Raw genomic sequence first — 23,579 nt, 5'->3', positions numbered from 1 at the left:
TGGAACGCACCCTGTCTGGTTGCCGGGTGAATTAGCTTGTTGGGAGATCGATGTTCACCCGCACCTGTATCCCATCAGTAATCTGCACACCTGTCCTGATCATCACCTCTCCCCTTCAAAAGCTCTGACCTGACATCCATTCCCTGCCGGATCGTTAGCCATGAACAGTATGTTGTGCCATAGTATCAGCCTCAAGTTGGATAGAATTTGTTTTGTTGTTTTTTACGTATTGCTTGCCTTAAACTTACCTCCGTTTGTTCTGTCTTCAGTTACTCACCCGGATCATTTACCTCATTCCCGCCTGGTCGTCGGAGGATTCCGCTACCCCATTGGATCCACCTATTTACTCCCATCAACTCACCACCGCTGCCCGCTATGCCACCTGGATATATCTACCCATTCACATTCACTTGTAAATAAATACTCACCTTCTTCCTACTCTCCTTGTCCTGGTCTGCTTCTGGGTTCGATTTTGAAAGAACGTGACAGTATCAAATACTTGTTCTCCCCACTGTATATGAATTACAAATCAATCATGTTTCTAGTCGATTGCATAGTTACAATGTGTAATCATTGATGTCCCAGGAGCAGGAGTGGTAAACACTGTTGAAGTGTATAATTGCAATACATACATGCAGACACAGCATCATTCAAATAATGGAGTTTGATATGACTGAAAAAGAATGTCTCCGAGATTCATACCTGAACCGCACCTTTATTTGCCAAGGAAGAGTACATGATCAGTGAATATATTCAACGTACAGACAATTTTGGAATCTCATGTGTGGTAATAACTACAGGTGTATATAGGACTTGCATCCTTGGCACAAAAAAGTTATTCTATTCTATTCTACCCATAGGTTTCATTAATGCCATTAAGACTTGAAGTTGATACAACTATGATGGCTAAGATTCATAAATTGGTATGAATATTAGTTCAGATCCATTTTAGGGTCCATACAAAGATCGGCTACACACTGTAGCTAGCTACACATCCATATGCATACAGTTATTTTTATCCTCCACTATACAATAAGCAAGTAAATAGTTAGCAAGCTATGTTACTTCAGCTGCATTGCAAGGCAATTTAAACAATTGTACATTCAATTTGCAGTAAATGCTTTAGCTAGCTAGATTCTTTACATCCACTGTTTCACAAGACGACAGCTTGGTTTGCTGGTTCTCAGGAGTCCCTAAAACAACACAAATTCCTTCTAATGCTAGCTAATGTATTCTAGTCAGAACTTGCTAAATCGCTATTTTTGTAAATTAACTTAATGTAAAGAAATGATTGTGCATATTTTCTTGTCATAAACTAACATATTCCTCTCAATTGTACATTTTTTTCTTGACTCGTTATGACGTTAAACTACTTACATTTGGTTCCATCGTAATGTTTTGTCAGCCAAATTTGTTGAAGTACAGACCTGAGGCGAGGTGTAATCCTTGGGCGGATGAGTGGAATTGGACCCCCTCTCCTTCTTGCGTTCCCGTAGCCACCCATCGATCTGGATGGCAATGAATGAGTTGAATGAGGCAATGAATGAGTTGAGATCCGTCAGTAGTTCCCGGGCTGCTAGTTCGTCCTTAACCTCTTCCGATACGTGTCGAACAGCGATTCTGGGTTCCAGACACTCAGCTACCAACGTGCAGAAATCCACTACAGCCGCAGGATGTCCACCGCGGCTACAGCCGCAGGATGACACCGGCCAAGAGGATGGCCCTGAGGACGAGGCCGGTCCTGACGGTGGAGGTGGAAGCCTCGGATGATGTTGGGATCTAGAATGTTGTCCAACAGAACCAAAAACCGCTCCTTTGGACCGTACCCCTCTCAGTCCACCAGGTACTGGATTTGACCCCCATGACGTCTGGGGTTCAGGAGGGACCTGACGTCCAGGGGAGGCGGAAGGGTGTCGTCTGGGGTGTCGAGGACCAGGAACCACTGGCCTGAGGGATATCTGAAAAGAGGATGAGATCTGGTAGTCATTGGGAAGCAGTAGTCGGTAAGTTACCTCATTGACTCTCTGGAGGACATTGAATGGACCCACAAACGGGGACTCAGCTTCCGGCAGGGCAGGCGGTGCGGAAGGTTCCTGGTGGAGAGCCAGACGTGATCACCAGGATGGAAAACGGGTGCCTCACTACGGTGGTGGTACAGCTGCTCCTTCTGGTGCTGGGCGGCACATTGGAGCCTCACATGGGCAGTGTCCCAAACCTCTCCTACGCACCAAAACCACTCATCCACCGCAGGGGCTTCAGTCTGGCTGGGGGTCCACAGAGCCAGGGTCAGCTGGTACTCCAGGATGCACAGGAATGAAACAGGGCCCACTCCCTCTGCCGGTCAGTGACTCCTCAGGAAACTCCCCAGCTCCTGGTTGGTTCTCTCCACCTGCCCGTTGGACTGAGGCTGGTACCCGGATGTGAGGATGACCGTGACCCCAGCTTCTCCATACATGTGACGTGAATTGGGGACCTTGGTTGGAGACGATATCTTCTGGAAGGCCATAGTGCCGGAAGACATGCTGAAACAGTACCTTGGCAACCTGGAGAGCAGTAGTGAGACCAGAGAGAGGGGTAAAATGTCAGGATTTGGAGAATCTGTCCACAACAACCAAAACAGTGGTGAAACCATCAGAAAGGGGAGGATCAGTGACAAAATATATCAACAAATGGGTCCAAGGCTGCTGAGGCACAGGGAGAGGAGGTGCGTTCTGGGGGGACTTGGTTTGGGCACATACGGAGCAGGAGTGGACGTAGCGGGAGACGTCCTGCACCAAGGTGGGCCACCTGTACTTAATGTAGATGGATGGAGTGGTGCAGGTGATACCTGGGCGTCCAGCAGCAAGGGATGCGCACCCAGGTCAAAAGCCGATCCCTTACCTCTGTGGGAACATAGGTGCGCTCCGGCCGTCTTCCATTCATCCCCCTCCAAGATGCGAATAAAATTGTAGGCACTCCGCAGGTCCAGCTTGGTAAAACGGAGCTGTTCAACAGTGGCCGGGACTAACGGGAAGGGGTAGCAGTATTTGGTGATGGCATTGAGACATCTGTAGTCAATATACAGAAGATGACCCCCTCCCCCTTGGCACAAAGAAGAAACCAGCCAACGCAAGGGAGGTGGATGAGTGGATGAAACCCTGTTGGAGAGCCTCCTGGATATACTCCTCCATAGCCTTGGTTTCAGCCACTGACAGGGGGTACAGCTACGCAGAGGCGTAGAGTGTTAGAAGGCCGATGGCACAGTCCCAGGGTCAAGGGAGACAGATGGCGCAAGTTTTGGAGAAAACCTCTTGGAGATCCTGGTAAACCTCTGGGATGTCGGCCTGGACAGCAACCACAAGACTCTCAACCGACGTGGAACCACAAGATAAGGGAAAGCAGATCTTCCAGCATCTAGGTGCCCCGGCCAGGAGACGGTGGGGTTGTGGCATTGGAGTCACGGGAGGCCGAGGATGACTTTGTGTACAGGTGCCTGGATGATGAGGAAGGGGAGGCTTTCTTGGAGAGTGGTGCTGTGATGTGTGTGACTGTGCCAGGTCCCAGTGGTCGGTTATACATTGCTTGAACCGAAAAAGGAGAGGGAGTATGATATGTTCAGGGAGGAGGCAAGGGCCTGTTCAATAAAATTCCCTACGGCTCCAGAGTCCACTAGAGCTGTGGAAACACCCCATGCGGGATAGACAGCTAGTGAAATTAGTACTAAGGGTTTGGTGGAGATTGAAGATGGTGAAATACTCACACTTACCCCAGGAGATGGATGATCACTAGACCATCCCTCTGCTCTAGTGACTCTCGGGTTAGAATGTAGCTGACACCGTTGAAGCCAGTGTCCCTCCTGGCCACAATAGGGACAGAGCCCCAGTTGTCTCCGACAGCGTAGCTCAGTCACGGGAAGGCGTGTGGCCCCTACCTCCATGGGTTCAGGCTCTGACTCAGATCAGTCAACGAAGTAGAGAGGCGATTGGAGTGCCAATGCTCCCGAAGGAGGTTATCCAGACGGACTGCCATCTCTATGAGTGTAGCCAATGAGTAGGTGTCATCTCGGCTTGCCTGCGCCATCAGCACCTCCTCACGCAATCCTCTTCTGAATAAGGTGCAGAGCGCAAGTTCCTGTTTTATGAGAAAACTAGGGGAGGAAGCCACAGCATTTGAATGAAGTCCCCTCATATTTGTCTGGAAGGGGCAAACGGAAATCGCTGACCTGGTGACGTCCCTTGGGGAAGATCAAGATGTTGAAGAACGCAGAGGACCTCATCCACCGCCGTCCCCAGTTGCGCCAGCTGATTTTGATGTTGGCAAAGTAGGTCTCCCTGTTCGCCGACCATCTGGGAGATGTCTCGGTTGGCTACTGCTTCCATTCTGAGAGGCAATATTCTGTAACGTCAGGAAGAAAGTGCAGTTAGTGGGTTTAATGACGAAGACCATTGACCAATGCAAAACTAGAAAAGCATCCAAACATGGAAACGTAGACCTCAGGAAGAGTAGCTGCATCCCTAAAAAATACAAATACAAAGTGATCACGTGATTCAGACCCAGCCTCTCTGCCTTAACCAGGGGTAAAGATTGGTAGATCACATGATCCTATGATTTGATTGAACGGTAGTGTTGATTTTGACATCAAAGTGCATACATTTTTTAAAAATCTACTTTAAATTAAGTATGATTTGATTTTAGAGACTTAATTCTATTTAAATCCCAGTGATGTGGTTAATTCACAGATACTGTATGTGCTTCATGGATAAAGATACGATTTTGTATCTGTCTCTTCTCCATTCCCAGATGAATTGAGAGTGCAGAATGTCCACCATGAGGAGAATGGGGAGGGCTCCAAAGTGAAAGTGAGAGTCCAGTTGACAACAAATGGAATAGTGGGTGTCCTCGGCAGCCGTATCAGGAGATATCAGGTGATGATGGTTGGGTTGGTAAATTCACTTTTCAATTCAGGAAATTCCCTTTGTGAATTCAAGGGAATTCATGAATTTACTGAATTGAAAAGCATTTGACCCCCAACCCTCCAGGCAAGATCCTGGAGTCTGGGCCTAAGAAGAACTTCCTAGAGTGGTTGCGCAGCCCGATCAGAAGATCTGGATGACCACTACTACATCCTCTCTAAAGTTGTCCTCACTGGCCCCATGTCAGTGTAGGTCCATGTTCCTAAACGTTTTGACTTTTTTGGGGCCAGGACTCATAGGTGGAAACACAAAACATTGTTGACACTGGTGCAAAGTTTGCCAGTGGACATGCACCATCAGTGTGACTGGCTGGCTTTGAATCCAGGTCCCCTGAGCGTCACGACTTTGTTAGCCAGTTGAGCTAAAGCTTTGGCAATAACAGCAGAAATAAGCTACAGTTTAATGAATGCCATTTGGATCCTGTAGGCCAAATGCTATACTTATAACCTGCTGTCTCATAATGCATGTTGATCTGTCTGGGTTTTACTCACCTTGATTTGTAGGATGACTGGATTGTTAGGTTTACAATCTTTAGTGAACCATGGCTTTTTATTGTGGACAACAGATGCAACCCACCGGGCAGATTAGGGCAAAACTGGTTGAAATTATGTCAAAATTATGTAATTTCAAACTATTTATGTCATTTTAGCCTATTTATGTAATTTCAACCAGTTTTGCCTGCTGGTAATGTGCTCAAATGTAATAGCTAATTCCCAGGGGACTGTGCTTCTAGGACGAAATACACACAACTCACAACACTTAGTGTAACGCTCGTTGTTGGAATGAGGTGAGGACCAAAGCGTGTTCTGTTCATCATTATATTTATTCAACAGAGAACACTAAACAAAATAACAAAGGAGACCGAAACGAAACAGTTCTGTAAGGTGACAGACACATAACAGAAAACAATCACCCACAAAACACAGGTGGGAAAAGGCTACCTAAGTATGATTCTCAATCACCTGCCTCTGATTGAGAACCATACCAGGCCAAACATATAAACACAACCTAGAAAAACGAACATAGACTGACCACCCAACTCACGCCCTGACCATACTAAAACAAAGACATAACAAAATAACTAAGGTCAGAATGTGACACCTAGATCCAGAAAGTGGTACACAAAACATCCCTACAGTGTGCTTTCTGAGGAGAGGTTTTAGTTACATTTATTTTCTTATCATATTGGAAATGTACATGTTAAAAATGTGTTGGATACGATACTTACACAAGAACCAATTTAATAGTAACACAAATTTAATTAAAACACGTTAAAATGCATTCTATTTCGCATTTGCTTATATAAACGGCGAGTTTGGGGTGCATTTTTGTTCCTAAATATATTTCAAATGAATTGGAAACAGGTTATCAAGTAATTTCACAAGTCATGGAACATGTTAGAATTATAAACAGAATGTATCGTGTGTGAAACTTTCCTTGTGCAAGGTGCCGATGTTTTCAAATTCTAGTTTGGTTTCTTTAGATTGCTGTTGGCTGTTGCTTATTCTCAAATAGTTTTTATCTTCTGTATAGCAGAAACACAGTGGTGATTAAATAACAAAAAATTAACTTCTGCCTCTGGCGATGCTCTTGAGCCAAAAGGGGTCCTTAAATGGAGTGAAATGTTGTTCCAAATTTACCTTATTGGACAGTCAGTCACCTCCCCATACCCATGAACAAAACCATATATTTGCCTCAAACTATGTGTTTTTGTGGTTCCATGGGATAAGAAATGCATTATATAATTTATACAGTACCACTCAAAAGTTTGGACTCACCTACTCATTCAAGGGTTTTTCTTTATTTTTACTATTTTCAACATTGTAGAATAACAGTGAAGACATCAACACTATGAAATAGCAGGTGGAGTCATGTAGTAAGCAAAAAAGTGTTAAACAATCTAAATGTATTTTATATTTTAGACTCTTCAAAGTAGCCACCCTTTGCCTTGATGACAGCTTTGCACACTCTTGACATTTTCTCAACCAGCTTCACCTGGAATGCTTTTCCAACCATCTTGAAGGAGATCCCACATATGCTGAGCACTTGCTGGCTGCTTTACCGTCACTCTGCGGTCCAACTCATCCCAAACCAATTCAATTGGGTTGAGGTCGCGTGATTGTGGAGGCCAGGTCATCTGATGCATCACTCTCCTTCTTTGTCAAATAGACCTTACACAGCCTGGAGGTGGTCATTGTCCTGTTGAGAAACAAATGAAATCAAATCAAAATGTATTTGACACTACAAAACATTACAGTGAAATTCTTACTTACAAGCCCTTAACCAACAATGCAGTTTTCAGAAAAATAAGTGTTAAGTAAAAATAGATAGGTAAAAAATAAAAATGTAAAATAATTAAAGAGAAGCAGTAAAATAACAGTAGCGAGGCTATATACAGGGGGTACCGGAACAGAATCAATATGCGGGGGCACAGGTTAGTCGAGGTAATTCAGGTAAAATGTATATATAGGTAGAGTTAAAATGACTATGCATAGATATTAAACAGAGAGTAGCAGCAGTGTAAAAGAGGGGGTTGGGGGGGATAATGCAAATAGTCTGGGTAGCCATTTCATTAGCTGTTCAAGAGTATTTTGGCATGGGGGTAGAAGCTGTTTAGAAGCCTTTGGGGCTTAGACTTGGTGCTCCGGTATCGCTTGCCGTGCGGTAGCAGTGATAACAGTCTATGACTAGGGTGGGTGGAGTCTTTGACAATTTTTAGGGCCTTCCTCTGAAACCGCCTGGTATAGAGGTCCTGGTTGGCCTGGAAGCTTGGCCACAGTGATGTACTGGGCCATACGCATTATCCTCTGTAGTGCCTTGCGGTCGGAGGCCAAGCAGTTGCCATACCAGGCAGTGATGCAACCAGTCAGGATGCTCTCGATTGTGCAGCTGTTGTGTCAGTGTGGGTACTCCTATGTATGTTTCTATCGATCTCTTGCCCACTACCTAACCTCATAACAAAAAAACATTTGACAGAAAAAAGGAAATGGTGGGAAACAAAAAGTGTCCACTGATATTCTGAAGGGTTACATTTAACCGATCAAATCAAATGCAATTCAAGAAATAGAGTTAAGAAATATTTCATAAATTAACTCAAGTAAAAAAATATATATATATATATATATATATATATATATATATATATATATTTTTTTTTTTTTTTAATTTTTTTATTAATATTTATTTTAATTTTAGAATGATAAACTTTTTTAATACATTTTAAAATTATTTTTTAAAGTAACAATAAAATACATTAAAATACATTCATGAGGCTATAAAGACCTCCTGAGTGGCACAGTGCATCACAGTGTTAGATGTGCCATTAGAGATCCTGGTTCGATTTTAGGCTCTGTTGCAGCCGGCTGAGACCGGGAGACCCATTGGGCGGAACACAATTGGCCCAGCGTTGTCCGGGTTAGGGGAGGGTTTCGCAGGCAGGGATGTTCTTGTCACATCGCGCACAAGCAACTCTTGTGATGGGCCGAGTGCAATGCAAACTGACACGGTTGCAAGGTGCACAGTGTTTCCTCTGACACATTGGTGCTTCTGGGTTAAGCGGGCATTGTGTCAACAAGCAGTGCGGCTAGGCTGGGTTGTGTTTCAGAGGACGCACGACTCTCAACCTTCGCCTCTCATGAGTCCGTATGGGAGTTGCAACGATGGGACAAGACTGTAACTACCAATTGGGGAGAAAATAAAATTATGAGGCTATATACAGGGGGTACCAGTACCGAGTCAATGTGCAGAGGTACAGGTTAGTCAAGGTAATCCGTACATGTAGGTAGAGGTAAAGTGACAAAAAGTGATTCTATTCCTTTTTCAGGAGCTCAAGGGACTCTCCAGCAAGGTCAGTCTTTTTTTCGTCCTTGTCCTCTCCTTCGTACAGCCTTTTCTCTGTCACATTTTATTGTGACTGTGACAGAGAAAAGGCTGTACGAAGGAGAGGACAAGGACAAAAAAAGACTGACCTAGCTGGACAAGCTGGCTCATCTACAAGTATAGGACATCATTAGTCAACATTTACCAGCACATGAGCACATCTGTTTGGAACCAATTAACGATGTGCCCCAGATTCCATCTACTAATTGTCTTGGACTGTGACAGAGAAAAGGCTGTACGAAGGAGAGGACAAGGACGAAAAAAAGACTGACCTAGCTGGACAAGCTGGCTCATCTACAAGTATAGGACATCATTAGTCAACATTTACCAGCACATGAGCACATCTGTTTGGAACCAATTAACGATGTGCCCCAGATTCCATCTACTAATTGTCTTAGAATGTTTTGATTGTCAATTAATTTATTGTCTAGCTGACTGTCCATTCCTCTAGCTCATTAGCAGTCAATAGATACACAGTGTGTTATAATTGACCTGCATTAAGCTGGTATCTTGCGGCATTAGGCACGGCCGTCACAGGGTATCAGTGGATGATTTGCTGTTAGAAACCATCTCTCCAAATCACCTGATACACTTAATGCAGAGAGCAATCACTAATTGGCTGCTTCTGTACCGAGCCATAGGATGGATTACTTAATGACTCAAAAAGAGCGATGTAAAAAATGAAATCAAATTCTCTCTCTCTGCAGAAAGTGGGTATGCCTGTGGAAGGCACAGACCAGGAAGCCGAGAGGAGACCCAGGATGTTGGAGGAGCTCTCAGCCAGAACACAGGCCTTTAGTATGATGCTAGAACAGTTAAAATATCCTCTCCCCCACACGTTATATATTTAACTTGACCTGTCCTGATATTGTCTGCAGAACACAAGCATTTCGCTACACCCACAATAACATCTGCTAAATATATGTATGTGACCAATACAATTGGATTTTGATTTGATTATATTGCATTGTTGTGTTACACTACCCTCTTATTCAGCCCCAGTTAAAAGGCACCTATGGTTGTTGTAGGATGACAACCCTGATATAATATACTGTATATTTTACATATACAGTATATTCAGATATCTTTGAATATTTATATTTGAAATATATATTGATGATATTTTAATACATAATCTGCGTCTGATGCTGTTAAAAATGTTTTGGCTATGTCACTGATTATCATAATAATCACTGAGAATAATCAATTGAAATTATGCTCAAAGTGATTAACATCACATGTGGTAAACAAACTGCCATCAGAATAAGATGGAATGAGGAAAACTCCACTCTGCCAGATGATTTATCCGTATTGACCAGGAGAGTGTGTGTGAGATGGTGGTGAGCAAGCCCAGATCCTGAGTGGAGTCTCCCACTTTGGAGAGCATGTAGACAGAAGGACTGGACAACTGCAGTCACTGACGTTACTATGGAGGAAACCAACGGCTGATAAAACAGTAGGAAATCCAATCTATAAATGGAGTTTGATAAACTGTTGGATATGTTATAAAATACATGTATACTTCAACTATGAATTGGTTAAGTAGCTTTTTCTGTAAGTAAGATGACATACTGAATTACTGTCAGATATTACAACTTTGAGAGACTGTTTAAGGCTGCTTTATTGCAGTAAATGTGTACTGTATCTGAAATACCAGTTACTTCAATTTTGGATTTTTATTAGGTGTATATTTATTTACTTACTTACTTATGTATGCCTATGTATCCTGCAGTTCAGCTTTTATCTGGTTGGAGGCAGGTCGCCAAGTGGTTATAGAAGCGAGCCTGCAACCGGAGGGTTGCCAGTTCGAATCCAAGCTCAGACACCATCGCTTGCCTTTGTGCCCTTGAGCAAGGCACTTAGACCCATATTATTGCTCCAGCGGCACTGCAACTGACCCATTGCTTCCAGCCCCCTGGGGTATGTATGTGTGTGTCTCAGGGCGTTGGGTTGTGCGCATGAAGAGGGTGCGTAGCTGAAAATGTTTGTCCTCGGGTCCGTTCGGGGTATTATTAATATCAATTCTGTGATTCCCCCTATACAGTATTATGATTACCAGCTACAAAGGGGTATTATTAATAAACATTGTGATTTCCCCTATACAGTATTATGATAACCAGCTAGGGGGGGGGGTAACCAAGAGGGGCGGGGGGTATGCCTTATGATTAACGAGACGTGGTGTGATCATAACAACATACAGGAACTCAAGTCCTTCTGTTCACCTGACTTAGAATTCCTCACAATCAAATGTTCGACCGCATTATCTACCAAGAGAATTATCTTCGATTATAATCACAGCCGCATATATTCCCCCCCAAGCAGACACATCGATGGCCCTGAACAAACTTTATTTGATTCTATGTAAACTGGAAACCACATATCCTGGGGCCCTATTCATTGAAGCTGGGGATTTTAACAAGGCTAATATGAAAACAAGACTCCCTAAATTCTATCAGCATATCGATTGTGCTACCAGGGCTGGTAAAACCCTGGATCATTGTTATTCTAACTTTCGCAACGCATATAAGGCTCCGCCCTCCTTTCGACACATATAAGGCCCCGCCCTCCTTTCGGTAAAGCTGACCACGACTCCATTTTGTTGCTTCCAGCCTATAGACAGAAACTATAACAGGAAGCTCCTGCTCTCAGGTATGTTCAATGCTGGTCTGACCAATCTGATTCCACGCTTCAAGATTGCTTCGTTCACGTGGATTGGGAAATGTTCCGCATTGCGTCAAACAACAACATTGATGAATACACTGATTCGGTGAGCGAGTTCATTAGCAAGTGAATTGGAGATGTCGCACCCACAGCAACTATTAAAACATTCCCCAACCAGAAACCGTGGATTGATGGCAGCATTCGCGCGAAACTGAAAGCGCGAACCACTGCTTTTAAGCAGGGCAAGGTGACCGGAAACATGACCGAATACAAACAGTGTACCTATTCCCTCCGCAAGGCAATCAAACAAGCTAAGCGTCAGTATAGAGACGAAGTAGAGTTCAACGGCTCAGACACAAGAGGTATGTGGCAGGGTCTACAGTCAATCACGGATTACAAAAAGAAAACCTGCCCCGTCGCGGACCAGGATGTCTTGCTCCCAGACAGATTAAACAACTTCTTTGCTCGCTTTGAGGACAATACAGTGCCACTGACACGGCCCGCTACCAAAAGCTGCGGACTCTCCTTCACTGCAGCTGACGTGAATAAAACATTTAAACGTGTTAACCCTCGCAAGGCTGCAGTCCCAGACGGCATCCCCAGCCGCGTCCTCAGAGCATGCGCAGACCAGCTGGCTGGTGTGTTTACGGACATATTCAATCAATCCTTATCCCAGTCTGCTGTTCCCACATGCTTCAAGAGGGCCACCATTGTTCCTGTTCCCAAGAAAGCTAAGGTAACTGAGCTAAATGACTACCTCCCCGTAGCACTCACTTCCGTCATCATGAAGTGCTTTGAGAGACTAGTCAAGGACCATATCACCTCCACCCTACCTGACACCCTAGACCCACTCCAATTTGCTTACCGCCCCAATAGGTCCACAGAAGACGCAATCACAACCACACTGCACACTGCCCTAACCCATCTGGACAAGAGGAATACCTATGTGAGAATGTTGTTCATCGACTACAGCTCAGCATTTAACACCATAGTACCCTCCAAACTCATCATCAAGCTCGAGACCCTGGGTCTCGACCCCGCCCTGTGCAACTGGGTACTGGACTTCCTGATGGGCCGCCCCCAGGTGGTGAGGGTAGGTAACAACATCTCTACCCCACTGATCCTCAACACTAGGGGTCCCACAAGGGTGCGTTCTGAGCCCTCTCCTGTACTCCCTGTTCACCCAAGACTACGTGGCCATGCACGCCTCCAACTCTATCATCAAGTTTGCAGATGACACTACAGTGGTAGGCTTGATTACCAACAACAACGTCAACAAAACAAAGGAGATGATTGTGGACTTCAGGAAACAGCAGAGGGAGCAACCCCCTATCCACATCGATGGGACAGTAGTGGAGAGGGTAGAAAGTTTTAAGTTCCTCGGAGTACACATCACGGACAAACTGAATTGGTCCACCCACACAGGGTGAAGAAAGCTTTACTTTTTTCAAAAACGTAGTACATTTGTTAAGTTGTTGCTGAAAAACAAATGGCAAACACTGTTACAACCAACCCCGGGACGGGGCTCCCTGTCACAAGTGGACAGAGTGTGTTTAATGGCTAATAACTCTATGTTGGAACCAAAGATCTTGGTCTTTCTCTTAATGTTAAAAATAGTATTGCAAGAAATACTGGTGCTGAGAAATAAGTAAGAAGTGTGACAGCCATCGACGGTTTCCCCTAAACAATCCTAAACTGTGCAAATCTCTAAAGTTGTGCAACAGCTCACATTTCAGCTGTTCTGATTACTTGTGATGGTGTTGTAACTCCTCTGTCCTTGAAGCATGTTGAGTGCACGGTGCACAGGACCTATGGTCACAGTTTGCGTTCCTGTTACGATTTGGATCTTATAGTCATTTGGCCGACTCCTGTTCCACAAAGCTGGACATGAAAGGATCTATGCCAGCCAGGGAAAGATCAGGCCTCTCGCAGGTGGCCGGGGTGTCGACGATATGAAAGTACTTGAGAGTGTGGTAGGTCTTGGGTCCGCCATGACTGGGTGGCTTGTTAGTACGCTTGAATATTTAATGTCGGAGCCTGAAATGTGAGAGATAGCAAACTCAATTTACTGCCAGCAGAAAATAATTGATTCCGATTGTGTGTTCTGAGCCTAGACCTGTATCTGCTTGCCTACTATCTACTGCATGATGCGTGTAATGTGGCTCACTCACCATTTCCCATGTTCTTCTGTGTAACAAGAGGTTTTCATCTCCTCCTTGATGTCTGTGTCGCTGATGGACAGTCGAGGGTGTCTAAGCTTGCTGGGCGAGTCGAACTGCAATGAGAGAGAGAGAGAGAGAGAGAGAGAGAGAGAGAGAGAGAGAGAGAGAGAGAGAGATCAGTGTAGCATATATAATAAAGAAGAGAGAGACAGTGAGGGTGAGGGAGGATGACAAGGAAAGGAAGAGAGAGAGGGAAAGATTGATGGAGGGAGAGCTAGAGGGAGAGAGTGACAGCGGGACTGAGACAGAGGGAGAGGAGAGAGAAGAGAGAGAGAAGGACGGGTTAGACAGGGGGTTAGACAGGGATGCAGCTTAAGCCCCACCCTCTTCAACATATATATCAACGAATTGGCGCGGGCACTAGAGTCTGCAGCACCCGGCCTCCCCCTGCTAGAATCCGAAGTCAAATGTCTGCTGTTTGCTGATGATCTGGTGCTTCTGTCACCAACCAAGGAGGGCCTACAGCAGCACCTAGATCTTATGCACAGATTCTGTCAGACCTGGGCCCTGACAGTAAATCTCAGTAAGACCAAAATAATGGTGTTCCAAAAAGGTCCAGTCACCAGGACCACAAATACAAATTCCATCTAGACACTGTTGCCCTAGAGCACACAAAAACTATACATACCTTGGCCTAAACATCAGCACCACAGGTAACTTCCACAAAGCTGTGAACGATCTGAGAGACAAGGCAAGAAGGGCATTCTATGCCATCAAAAGAAACATAAATTTCAACATACCAATTAGGATTTGGCTAAAAATACTTGAATCAGTCATAGAGCCCATTGCCCTTTATGGTTGTGAGGTCTGGGGTCCGCTCACCAACCAAGACTTCACAAAATGGGACAAACACCAAATTGAGACTCTGCACGCAGAATTCTGCAAAAATATCCTCCGTGTACAACGTAGAACACCAAATAATGCATGCAGAGCAGAATTAGGCCGATACCCACTAATTATCAAAATCCAGAAAAGAGCTGTTAAATTCTACAACCACCTAAAAGGAAGCGATTCACAAACCTTCCATAACAAAGCCATCACCTACAGAGAGATGAACCTGGAGAAGAGTCCCTAAGCAAGCTGGTCCTGGGGCTCTGTTCACAAACACAAACACACACTACAGAGCCCCAGGACAGCAGCACAATTAGACCCAACCAAATCATGAGAAAACAAAAAGATAACTACTTAACACATTGGAAAGAATTAACAAAAAACAGAGCAAACTAGAATGCTATTTGGCCCTACACAGAGAGTACACAGCGGCAGAATACCTGACCACTGTGACTGACCCAAAATTAAGGAAAGCCTTGACTATGTACAGACTCAGTGAGCATAGCCTTGCTATTGAGAAAGGCCGCCGTAGGCAGACATGGCTCTCAAGAGAAGACAGGCTATGTGCTCACTGCCCACAAAATGAGGTGGAAACTGAGCTGCACTTCCTAACCTCCTGCCCAATGTATGACCATATTAGAGAGACATATTTCCCTCAGATTACACAGATCCACAAAGAATTCGAAAACAAATCCAATTTTGAAAAACTCCCATATCTACTGGGTGAAATTCCACAGTGTGCCATCACAGCAGCAAGATTTGTGACCTGTTGCCACGAGAAAAGGGCAACCAGTGAAGAACAAACACCATTGTAAATACACCCATATTTATGCTTATTTATTTGATCTTGTGTCCTTTAACCATTTGTACATTGTTAAAACACTGTATATATATATATAATATGACATTTGTAATGTCTTTACTGTTTTGAAACTTCTGTATGTGTAATGTTTACTGTTAATTTTTGTTGTTTTTCACTTTATATATTCACTTTGTATGTTGTCTACCTCACTTGCTTTGGCAATGTTAACACATGTTTCCCATGCCAATAAAGCCCTTGAATTGAATTGAATTGAGAAGGAATGTGTGTGAGAGAGATCAGCCCTGTACATGCACATTTGCCCTGAACATTGCACTTTTGGCAGCATCGATAAAGAGGCTCAGAAATAACCTTTTTTTGTAGGCACCTTTGCCTCGGCGCTAGTGGCCTCAGATTCATTAGCGTTAATGACATCGGACACTCTGGTTTCTCCCTCCAGGATGGGGTGAGCTGGCATGCTCAGAGGGTCGATCAGGATCTCATAGGGAAAGTCAGGATGCTTCAAGGAGGAAGGTGTGTGGATGCTCCAATTGTCCCACTGCCCAAACGTCAGAGACAGACAGACAGACAGACAGACAGACAGACAGACAGACAGACAGACAGACAGACAGACAGACAGACAGACAGACAGACAGACAGACAGACAGACAGACAGACAGACAGAAACAGACAGACAGACAGAAACAGACAGAAACAGAGAGAGAGAGAGACTGACAGACAGAGAGAGAGCAAGACAGACAGACAGAGAGCGAACAAGACAGACAGACAGACAGACAGACAGAGAGCAAGACAGACAGAGAGCGAGAGAGTGACAGAGAGAGAACAAGACAGACAGACAGACAGACAGACAGAGAGCGACTGACAGACAGTGAGAGAGCAAGAGAGACAGACAGACAGACAGACAGACAGACAGACAGACAGACAGACAGACAGACAGACAGACAGACAGACAGAAACAGACAGACAGACAGACAGACAGACAGACAGAGACAGAAACAGACAGACAGACAGACAGACAGACAGACAGACAGACAGACAGACAGACAGACAGACAGACAGACAGACAGAAAGCGAGACAGACAGACAGACAGACAGACAGACAGACAGACAGACAGACAGACAGACAGACAGACAGACAGACAGAAAGCGAGACAGACAGACAGACAGACAGAAACAGAGAGCGAGAGAGACAGACAGACAGACAGACAGACAGACAGACAGACAGACAGACAGACAGACAGAAACAGAGAGCGAGAGAGACAGACAGACAGACAGACAGACAGACAGACAGACAGACAGACAGACAGACAGACAGACAGACAGACAGACAGACAGACAGACAGACAGACAGACAGACAGACAGACAGACAGACAGACAGAGCGAGAGAATGAGAACAGTAAGTTACTTTCACATTGTTTTTCTTTAAATTAGTCAGTGTTGAGGGTAAGAAAAAAGACAGGTATACAGTATGTAGAGAAATGATGACGTTAGTACACAGGAGGAGCTGTTATTGGGAAGGTAGTGTTTAACTGATCTAAATACCATAACTATAACAATGGCTATTATAGTTGATACAAGGGAAGCATATATCCCCAAAACCCACCACAATCTACTGGACATTAACCTTAAAACATAAATCATGAAACTTGCATACAGAGGAGACAACAGGACAAATGACCTGTGTGAATTGACCCCTACCTAAGAACACTCCATAGGCACTCCACAGGCCCACAGTGCAGTCTATAGATGAGGTGAGCAGTACTTGGTCATTGTCAACAATCTGCAACCTGGACAAGATGGTAAAAGGCAGAGAGGGCGTGAGCAAAATGTGAAGCACAATTTTGTTGTTTACGTTTGAGAAGGTGTTCACTATTAGCAGGTCCTGCACGTACAGTACCCAGTGATGCTGCCGGTATGGGCACGCCAGTAGTTTTCAGCTGAATAAATAAAAATGATTTTTACCTTTTGAATTCATAAGATCAATATAATGCTCTGAGAAAAAAATTAATCCTGCTCTCTTTTTATCTCTTTTTATCAGACCTGTTCTAATGAGTTGAGAAAACAATCTTACCTCTCATGGGGTTTTCTGAGCCAAGAGCTTATGTCTTCATGTCATTTAAGATAGACATAGCCAAGTTGGTCGGGCGCGTACAGTGAGGTGTCTCCCTTTGTCACTGCCAGTTTAGTGATCTGCTGCTAGAACCTAGACTGAGGAACATATTACTTTAGTTACACTTGGTTCATAATGTTCACGAAGAAGCCTCAATAAACCTTTTATAAATACTGTACATAGGCTACTATTAATAAATAAGCACAATCATTTATAATATAATATGCATTTTAAGCATTGACTTGTTTCTAACACATTTCTAAGCATTTGAACAGTTTCGTTGTGTAAGAATTTAGAATGGCTTATTTAGGAAAGTTACTATATTAAACTGTAGTTATTGCTTCATGCTTCATGATTTCTAGAAAAAGCCCAATCATAAAAAGGAGCACATAGGGCCTCCCGAGTGGCGCAGCAGTCTAAGTCACTGCATCACAGTGCTTGAGGCGTTACTACAGACTCAGGTTTGATTCCAGGCTGTGTCACAACTGACTGTGACCGAGAGTCCCATAGGGCGGCGACAATTGTCCCAGTATCGTCCGGGTTAGGGGAGGGTTTAACCAGGGGGGCTTTACCTGGCTCATGGTGCTCTAGCAACTCCTTGTGGTGGGCTGGGCGACTGCAGGCGGACTTTGGATTGTCAGTTGAAAGGTGTTTCCTCTGACACATTGGTGCAGCTGGCTTCCGGGTCAAGCTGGCGGGTGTTAAGAAGCACGGTTTGTGGGTCATGTTTTGGAGGATGCATGACTCAACCTTCACCTCTTCTGAGCCCGTTGGGGAGTTGCAACGATGAGTAAAAGATCATAATTGGATTACAATTGGATATCACAAAAAAGGGACTAAAATACTCAAATAAATAAATATAAAGGAGCACATGGACAGTTGCCATGGTAACATATACTACCTTGAAGCACATTCCAGAAATTAACGTGACCTTTGTTTGAAAACATAAAATAACACATCATTAGAACATATTCCTCTGTGAATTGCACCGCACAATATATTATTATAATACATTTGGTTTCCTATAATATATCATATTGTCACGCCCTGGCCATAGAAAAGCTTTTTATTCTCTATTTTGGTTAGTCCAGGGTGTGACTAGGGTGGGCATTCTATGTCCTTTTTTCTATGTTTTGTATTTCTATGTCTTGGCCTGGTATGGTTCTCAATCAGGGACAGCTGTCTATCATTGTCTCTGATTGAGAACCATACTTAGGTCCCCTTTTCCCCCACCTGTTTTGTGGGAAGTTAACTTTGTAGTTGTTCAGGGCACATAGCCCAAAGCTTCACGGTTGATTTTTTGTTCTTCGTTTTGTCGTTGTCATTTTTAACTACCTCGTCCTGTGCTATAGTGTTGGCCCTCCTACCAGTTGGCCCAGATCCACCTTTCTGAGCTTGTTAAAGGGCACTACAAATATGCTCTTCAGACAAAGCAGCAAAAACAAATGGTGTGTTGACACAGGAAGAAAAAGCAACATGATATAAATGAAGAATACAAAAGGAAAAAGGAAAAAAATGTTGTGTGACATCAAACCCACGAGTGCAGAACACAATGAGATAGCAGTACATTGCCTTAACTACCTCGTCCTCTGCTATAGAGGTGGCCCCGCATACCAGTTGGCTGAGATCTGCCTATCTGAGCTTGTTAATTATTATGGGCAGGTGGGACTGTAGCGTCCAACATCCGGTGAAATTGCAGAGCGCGAATTTCAAATTACAGAAATATAAATATTTAACATTCATGACAATACAAGTATTATACATCAAAGTGAAGCTTAACTTCTTGTTAATCCAGCCGCTGTGTCAGATTTCCAAAAGGATTTACGGCGAAAGCACACCATGCAATTATCTGAGGACAGCGCCCCGCATACAAAAACATGAAAAAAATTCAACCAGGCAGGTGCGACACGAAATTCAGAAATAGGGATATAATAAATTACTTACCTTTGAAGATTTTCTTCTGTTGGCATTCCTAAAGGTCCCAGTTATATCACAAATGGTCCTTTTGTTCGATAAAGTCCTTCTTTATATCCATAAAAACTCAGTTAACTGGCGCGCTTCATTCAATAATCCACCTGTTTCCCTCCTTCAAAATGCATACAAGATGAATCCCAAACGTTACCAATAAACTTATCCAAACAAGTAAAACAAAGTTTATATTCAAACCTCAGGTACCCTAATACTGAAATAAGCAATTAAATTTAAGACGGAGAATAGTATGTTCATTACCGGAGATAAACAACAAAGAACGCTCTTTCACTCAAGCCCATGGAAACACTACAGCTAAAATGGGAGCCACTTAGAAAAACTACAACTTCTAGCTAATTTTTCCAAAAACCAGCCTGAAACTCTTTCTAAAGACTGTTGACATCTAGTGGAAGCCCTAGGAACTGCAATCTGGGAGGACTTTGCCTCATAATAAACATGAAAGCCATTGGAAACTGTGGAAGGCTGAAAAGTTTTTTTTGGGATGGTTTGTCCTCGGGGTTTCGACTTTCATCCGGACGTGAAAATACCGAGAGAGGTTAAATGGCTCTATAAATGTGCTCTTCGGACATAGCAGCAAAACAAATAATGTCTTGAGACAGGAAGAAAAAGCAACATGATATAAATGAAGACTACAAAAGGAAAAAGGAAAAAAGAAGAGACCGAAATTAATGGGAGCTTAGCAGGCTTAGTTAACAGGTGACAAAGTGTGGGGTTGTTTATGGTACAGGGTAGTATGGTGGTCTAAGGTGCTGGATTTAGGCTCCAGTCTCTCTGGAGGTGTGGGTTTGAATCCCACTGCTGACATCCTTCTTGTTGTTTGTGCAAGTCTATGGTGTGGTCATCTCTTTGGTCTATTCAAACTTTGATAGCGTTTCCATATTCATACAAGGGAAATAACACTGCTGCCATCTTTAGCACTCAATTGCCTTAACTACCTTGTCCTGTGCTATAGCGGTGGCCCCTCCCACCAGCTGGCCGAGATCCACTGTTCTGAGCTTGTTAACCTCTCTGCGCACCGAACCCGGTAGCGGGATGAAATTCGACAACATACGGTGATCGCTACATAAATAGTCATATTAAACATTCATGAAAAAACAAGTGTCTCACATGTTTCGAAAGCCTAGCATCTTGCTTATCCAACTGCTTTGTCAGCTTTAAAAAAGGATTTACTGCGAAAGAATACGATGCGATTATCTGAGGATAGAGCCCCATAAAAAACAACTATTTCAACCAGCACAGGCGTAACAAAATCACAATCTACAATAAAATAAATCGATTACCTTTGACGATCTTCCTCTGTTTGCAATCCCAATGCTCATTGCTTCACGGTTGGATTTTTGTTCTTCGTTTTATCGGCGTCATTTTTAAATAAAGATCAAATGTCCGCTTACCATGCTGCACCTTGGTCCAGTCCTTCAGCCAGCCGTGACACATATACAGTTGAAGTCGGAAGTTTACGTATACCTTAGCCAAATACATTTAAACTCAGTTTTCACAATTCCTGACATTTAATCCTAGTAAAAATTCCCTGTTTTAGGTCAGTTAGGATCACCACTTTATTTTAAGAATGTGCAATGTCAGAATAATAGTAGAGAGAATTATTTATTTCAGCGTTTATTTCTTTCATCACATTCCCAGTGGGTCAGAAGTTTACATGCACTCAATTAGTATTTGGTTGCATTCCCTTTAAATTGTTTAACTTGGGTCAAACGTTTCGGGTAGCCACAAGCTTCCCACAATAAGTTGGGTGAATTTTGGCCCATTCCTCCTGACAGAGCTGGTGTCATTGAGTCAGGTTTGTAGGCCTCCTTGCTCGCACACACTTTTTCAGTTCTGCCCACAAATTTTCTATGGGATTGAGGTCAGGGCTTTGTGATGGCCACTCCAATACCTTGACATTGTTGTCCTTAAGCCATTTTGCCACAACTTTGGAAGTATGCTTGGGGTCATTGTCCATTTGGAAGACCCATTTGCGAACAGGCTTTAACTTTAACTGATGTCTTGAGATGTTGCTTCAATATATCCACATAATTTTCCAGCCTCATGATGCCATCTATTTTGTGAAGTACACCAGTCCTTCCTGCAGCAAAGCACCCCCACAACATGATGCTGCCATCCCCGTGCTTCAGCTTGCAAGCCTCCCCCTTTTTCCTCCAAACATAATGATGATCATTATGGCCAAATAGTTCCACCCAGTGGGTCAGATGTTTACATACACTAAGTTGACTGTGCCTTTAAACAGCTTAAAAATTCTAGAAGATGATGTCATGGCTTTAGAAGATTCTGATAGGCTAATTGACATTATTTGAGTCAATTGGAGGTGGATATATGTGGATATATTTCAAAGCCTATGTGCAAACTCAGTGCCTCTTTACTTGATATCATGGGAAAATCAAAAGAAATCAGCGAAGACCTCAGAAAAAAAAGTCTGGTTCATCCATGGGACCACACAGCCGTCATACCACTCAGGATGTAGATATGTTCTGTCTCCTAGAGATGAACGTACTTTGGTGCGAAAAGTACAAATCAATCCCAGAACAACAGCAAAGGACCTTGTGAAGATGCTGGAGGAAACAGGTACAAAAGTATCTATATCCACGGTAAAACAAGAAATAAGAAAATAAGAATTTGTTCTTAACTGACTTGCCTAGTTAAAGAAAGGTTCAATAAAAATTGAGCTACACTCTATGGCGTGCAGGTGAACCACTCAGGTTTGATAGTGTGATCTGACCTTGGGCATGGCAGCAGTCAGGTGGCAGCGGGCTGGCAAAGTGACACTGGATGTGTCCAGAGACCAGGTTCCACATAAAGACCTCCCCGTGGTAGCTGCTGGTGGCCAGGAGGGACGTGAAACACTCGTCCTCTATGTGGCCCCACCTCTCGGGACAGTACAGGAAGACCATTCAATTATATTATTATTTTCTATCTATTCTATAATTTATTGTATTGTATTCTATTAAATGTATCTTTATCCGTCCCTGCCAGCTCTACATCATTGGCCAATAAGAGCTTGAATGATCGACAGCAGGAATGGGCAGTCCTCTGAGTGTCTGAGTGTCTGTAGGTTTTTGGTGCGATCTTTCAAATCAGTGTCAAATTTAAATCATTAGACCTTAGAACTCAAATGTGTACTACTCAGTGACATGATGGATGAATCAGTGACATGATGGATGAATCAGTGGCATGATTAGGTATGAGGCAAAGGAGAAAACCCTTATGGACTGGAGCTCCCTATCCATGACTTGCAGTAGTATATCAAAGACAACTGGGGCCGTAAAGTAGGAGAGTTGATTTAGGATCCGTTTAGCCTTTTAGATCACAATTAATACAATTATATGGGCAGGGAGGGCCTGATTCTAGAGGTCAGCCCCTGACATAAGCACTCAGATTAGCCCTACATATTCTGATTGGCATTGCATGTCTAGTTCCCTATTCATGTTCCTCATTCATTTCTTATTCACCAGATCGTCCTGCCATGAGGGCCGAGGCTTCTGAAGGTAGTGAGGCTCTTCTGGTGAATCCTAGCATGGAAACATACAGGGCATGCAGTCATCATTTTGAAATGAGGATCTTTAACCAGCCATCTACTGTTGAAGAGTAGAAATGAGATGAGGCATGTGTGCATATCTAACGGGATCCCTCTGATGCCCTTTTTGTGACTTAGTAAAGTGGGCTGCCATCTCTAAGGCTCTGTTCTCTGTGCCTCTGACCTTGTCCCCAGGCAATGTTGATGGAAGTGGCTGGGAACGAGATTACTATGCCTCATAGTCACGTGGCATTTGTTATTTTATCAAACAGTGGGTACAGAGGGTACTTATTGAGAGGGAAAGGACTGTCTTTGAAAACCATCTCCTATGATGTTCTCGATGCTCTCAGAATCAAAAGGTGGATTTGAGGGCTCTGTGGGAGGAATTACAGCTCTGTGGACAGGTCCTTTCTTACTACAGGCCTGGAAGGGTGTGAGTGTCACTGAAGTGCTATGCAGTATGGAATTGTATAGAAAGTCAATTCTTCAGAACCTATCACCTAGACCTCATCTTCCTTTAAACCCGTCTCTTATGCAGAGGTACAGAGGAGAAGAAGAGGTGTTTTTTAAACAGATGTGATCGTGAGG

The sequence above is a fragment of the Oncorhynchus tshawytscha genome, linkage group LG17 (genome assembly GCF_018296145.1).
Source record: "Oncorhynchus tshawytscha isolate Ot180627B linkage group LG17, Otsh_v2.0, whole genome shotgun sequence".
NCBI lineage: Eukaryota > Metazoa > Chordata > Actinopteri > Salmoniformes > Salmonidae > Oncorhynchus > Oncorhynchus tshawytscha.
This window is presented reverse-complemented; position numbering follows the sequence as displayed.